At 43.3% G+C, this 5,323-nt stretch overlaps 1 protein-coding gene across 1 annotated transcript in view; it reads left to right on the plus strand.

Annotated features, from left to right (window-relative positions):
* Positions 1-2,720: 2,720 nt before the first annotated feature.
* pea15 (proliferation and apoptosis adaptor protein 15) overlaps positions 2,721-5,323 on the plus strand; it is a 43,564-nt gene continuing 40,961 nt past the window's right edge. The window contains exon 1 of the mRNA XM_080052184.1: positions 2,721-3,059. The gene's annotated coding sequence lies outside the window, so the exon portion shown is untranslated. The remainder of the gene's footprint in view (positions 3,060-5,323) is intronic.

A 5,323-nucleotide genomic window follows, 5' to 3' on the forward strand; every position in this document is an offset into this window, starting at 1 on the left:
TTTGGTGTCAACTAAAGAAACGATAAACAACAAAAAAAAGCAAAGAAAAAATATTCGATTGGCAGTAGCCTCAGCAGACCAGTATGCATGTGTTTTGAACAGCCTTCCAATACTCAAATACGCTTCATACTGTATGTATATATTTATTTTTTAAATATATTTTTTGGGCATTTTTATGCTTTATTGATAGTGTAGAGACAGAGTTGAAATGGGGCAGAGAGGGGAGTGACATGCAGAGAACGACCGCGGGCTGGAATCGAACCCGGGTCCGCTGCTGGCCGAAGCCCATGGGGGGGACGCCCTACCAACTGAGCTAAGGGCGCCCCTTCATACTGTATATTGATATAAAAAAATATCGCCCACATTTTTTTTGCTATATAATACAACAGCAAAACAGGCCCCATCAACCAACATTATAACAACGATCGAATATAATCAAAGTCATGGTTAAACTTGACACTTTTGTTGGACAGTCTTGGACATACTGTACGAACTATAACAAATGTAATCCTCAATGGTTTTGCAGAGTATAGAAAGTTCAAGTAAAGTCAAGTGAAAGTTTTTTATTGTCAGTTCTGATGCAAGAGACGTACATCAGAATCAAAATGGCGTTTATCTCTGACCCACGCTGCAATAGGAACGTGAAAAATAAAATATGGAGTGTAATTGTCATGGTCTGTCTTTGTCTTGTCTTGTTTTGGTGGTTCCCCGTGTTTCCTGTTTTATTTTGGTACGTCTGTCTTGTTCCTCCCCATGTCCTGTCAAGTTTCCCTCCTGTGTGATTACTGCTCCCTCCCCTAATGTGATACACCTGTCCCTCGTTGTCTACCCTGTCTTGTGTGTGTGTATTTAACTCCCTGTGTGTCATTGTTCTGTGTCTTTGCATTGTACCTGTCGGTGAGTCCGTCCCTGTATGTTCCATGTGCCTTGCCTTTTTGCCTTTTTGGAGTTTTTGTGTTTTTTTGGACAATAAATTACCTTTATTTGAAACGTCTTGCATTTGGGTCCTGCCTGCTTGCCTGCCTGTCGTCACCGTAACAGCAATAAGATAAACATAAACATAAACAATATTTACATTAAATACATTCTAAATACAAAGTGGTGCAAGGAATTCTTTTGTACAATGTGAAAGTTCTGCTCCTATTGAAAACACATTGGAGACATTTTGTCACATGGAAGATCTTGAACTCTCTTTTATAAGTGAAGACAGTCCTGTGTTTGTCCTACAGACACACACACACACACACACACACACACACACGCACACACACACACACACACACACACACACACACACACACACACACACACACACACACACACACACACACACACAGAGGGCAAAGCTTTTGTTTCAGGAGGACAGAGGAGAGAGGCACTGATGGATGGTTCCACTTCAGCACCATGGCAGCCCGGCTCCGCTTGGCGCACTGACACTTTTTAAACAAATGGAGTTTGGGGTTGGAGGGTGGTGTGTGTGTGTGTGTGTGTGTGTGTGTGTGTGTGTGTGTGTGTGTGTGTGTGTGTGTGTGTGTGTGTGTGTGTGTGTGTGTGTGTGTGTGTGTGTGTGTGTGTGTGTGTGTGTGTGTGTGTGTGTGTGTGTGCGTGCGTTGGATCGTGTGGTGATGGAGAAAAAAAAAGACACAGGAGGAGGGATTTGCGGGACCGGATAGCGCGGTGACATCAGCTTTGAAAAATGTGTGTGTGTGTGTGTGTGTCTGTGTGTCTGTGTGTCTGTGTGTGTCTGTGAGAGAAAAAGGGGAATCAGAAGGGAGATGGTCAGAGGGAGATCTCACTCTGCTCTTTAAACGCACCAACATAGGTTACACTGTTGTTTTTTATAATATATGTTTTTTATATGTGAAAAGCCCCCCCTCTCGAAATTGACTTCTCTTTATCTGAGAATCAAATTCTTTGGTGGGTTTATTTGCTTGACTGATGTTAATAAGTGGAGTAAGTTTCATGAGCGCCAGGAAACTTACTCCACTTATTTGCATCTGGCCATTTTTGTTTTGGGCCATTTGCATTGAATTCCATTCATTTTCTGTAGAATTAGGGTTGGGCTAGGGTTGCTATCTCCCACAAGGAAAGTCTGACGCTCATGAAACTTACTCCACGTATTAACATCCGTCATGTAAATATACCCCAATATGCACCTGTTGGAAGACCAATAAGAAGAAGTACTATAGAATAAATAACTAAAAACATCACTTGATATTGTGGAAAGACTTGAGGCAGTGGTGGATGATGCCATCTTTAGTAACTAGCTTTCACCACTAGATGCCACCAGAATAGCCCTAAGTTATTACAGCTGTAGCCAACCTCTTCTTACATGGATTTTCTTTTACTGATACGTTATTGTTTGTTGTTGTTGTTGTTGTTGTGCTTTGGCAACACATATATATTGTCTTGCCAATAAAGCCGATTGAATAAAAAAAATTAAAAAAGATCATTTATTTTAGACTGCATTAGTTCATCGGGGGGTTTATTGAGGGAGTGAGCCTACTGTCTGCAATAGACGATCTAAGGACGAGTCAGACAGCGTGCTTAACCGTGACCGAGAGAGAGAGAGAGGGAGAGAGAGAGAGGGAGAGAGAGAGAGAGAGAGAGAGAGAGAGAGAGAGAGAGAGAGAGAGAGAGAGAGAGGAAAAGGCGTTTCCACGTTACAGCCAGCCGGTGACAGAGCAGCAGCAGTAGCGGACGGACGGAGAAGCGGAATCACGACCATCCTTTAACCTTATCCTATTCTATAGATCCACTCGCTACTGACAGCTCGTCTCACCCGTGTCGCCTTCACGGCCGAGTTTATCTCCCTATCAACGCCCATAGGAGACAGATTAACGCCCATCTCTGAACGAATCGGAACCGATAAAAGTGAACTGGACAAGTGGACTTTTTTTTTTTTTGTCTGTCCTCTCTTCCAGGCTGAAATTGAATTCCCAAACAGCTGTTATATCCGTCTTCTTATCCGTGAGATCCGGAGGAGATTAACAGCCCGCATCTCTCTCTCTCTCTCTCGCTGCCTCTTTCGCTCCCTGTGTCTGCAGCTGACTCATTGGGTGAGTAAAGCAAGCCTACATCATGTTTAACTTAATTTTTTTATTTGCGTTGATTTCAAATGTGCGTACTCATTTGATGTTTAGTTCAAAGACTTTTATGGGTGTAGTTTATTCTAGTGCTGGGACTTGGTCTGCCCAGCTTCTTCCGTTCATGCACACGGATAAATTCTCTCCTCGCATACCGTTACATGGCACTCACTGGCAGACTCGCCTACTTCACAGCCGTCCTGTTAAATTTAGTTTTCCGGGATTTCTTGGTTGTATTTGTTGCCGTCAAATGCACACGAGGGGCTGAGAAAAGTTGAAGAAATGGTGTGTTCACGACCCCTTCTCGACTATAATAAGAGAGTAAAAAAACACATCTGTTTGTGGATAAAGTGGACATTCGGGAGGAGGGACACCGGAAGAACAACTTCCTGTTATCCGAAATAGTTGAGACATTTAAAAACAAAACAAAAAGCCTAAAGAATACGGGCCTGTTGTGAACTTGTTGTTGACGATTTTTAATAGCCGGTCAAATGTGCTGTAAAGTAACAGGCTACATGAAGAGTGAAATGCTTTGTCGACTTGACTGGACTTGGTCTTGAACTTGACTGTTAAAGTGGTAAATTGTTAAATTTCCCAGGCTGAAGAGAGGGCATTTAACACACCATTGATTGGCCTAATTGGATTGGGGTTAATGCCACTGTCGCCCTTCACGTGTCTACTGTACTTTTCGTTCCTCCACAGCCAAGTACTTGATTTAGTGGGTGTGTGTGTGGGTGTGTGTGTGTGCGTGTGTGTGTGTGTATGTGTGTGTGCGTGTGCGTGTGCGTGTGTGTGTGTGTGTGTGTGTGTGTGTGTGTGTGTGTGTGTGTGTGTGTGTGTGTGTGTGTGTGTGTGTGTTGGCTGGGGAAGGGGTGGGTCTTTTATGAATGGATGTGTCTGGCAGGGTAGGGGGTGTAGGGGCTGACTATCTCCCTCACCTGATATATCTTCTGACAGTTTAACAAAAGCGATTGTATATAGTAATCTTGTATATTCCAGACTCAATATATAATTAATTAAAGGAGAAATAAAAAGTTAAATTCCTCAATTTATTTTCTATTTTTGCTTAAATTAAGTATAAACGTTAGGCACGGACATTTTTTTTATTGGCTAGTATAATCAAATGCCGCAAACTACAAACACATTACAAATGACAAACACTCACTTCAGAGTGTTTGACACTTGAGTGACAGCTGTCAGTCTGTTTCCTGTGAGGCCTTCCAGTCATTCTGGCAGTTTCCACTTTTTACAAGCTGCTCAAAAACCCCTGTACAATCCCAAGTGTGTGTGTGTGTGTGTGTGTGTGTGTGTGTGTGTGTGTGTGTGTGTGTGTGTGCGTGTGCGTGCGTGCGTGCGTGCGTGCGTGTGTGTGTGTGTGTAACCCACCTTGACTCAGCTGTTTTGAGAGCCTGGTGGTTCTGCTCTGGTCTCTAATACAAATCGATCCGGCTTCTCGGATGGAGGAAAAGGAAAGTGGGCCGCGCAGCAGAAATAAGCTTCCTCTCTCGGCTTTGTACACACAAACACACACACACACACACACACACCCACACACACACACACACACACACACACACACACACACACACACACACACACACACACACACACACACACAGTCAATCGCTTCCTTTCTGTGTTTTTGTCCGCGGTGTCGGTTGCCGCCAGGGGAATGTTTGTGGTCGATTGTTTGCAGGCGCTGAGTCAAACAATGTTTTCGGTGTGTGTGTGTGTGTGTGTGTGTGTGTGTGTGTGTGTGTGTGTGTGTGTGTGTGTGTGTGTGTTTGTGTGTGTGTGTGTGTGGTGAGGAGGGGGGATCAGCATATAAACTGGTGCAACTTGAAGCAATGAAAACAAATGAAAAACATGTCATTTTTTTTGGCATGGACTTGTAAGCCAGCTATTCCCTTCTGTGACACATGCCCGACAACAGAAAAGAATAGATTTCATCACTTGGTTTGGGAGGGACCATAAGAAGTAAGAAGAAAGCTTGGAGCATAGCAACATAGAAAAAGGATGTGATATATTTTAAGTACTGTCACTTAGTAAATAGGAAATTAAACTTTGTTCAGACGAAACTGGATTCGCCAACGTCAGATGTGTTGCCGTCATTTGGTGTGAAGCATCACCAGACTAGGATTGCCGGTAAACACTATCCCTGCGTTCCAAATCACATACTCTTTCTTTTTACTACACTACATACTAAAGTACAGAAGAGTTTTAGGGCAACAGGAGAG

The sequence above is a fragment of the Ammodytes marinus genome (assembly GCF_949987685.1).
Source record: "Ammodytes marinus genome assembly, chromosome: 23".
NCBI classification, from domain to species: Eukaryota; Metazoa; Chordata; class Actinopteri; order Uranoscopiformes; family Ammodytidae; genus Ammodytes; species Ammodytes marinus.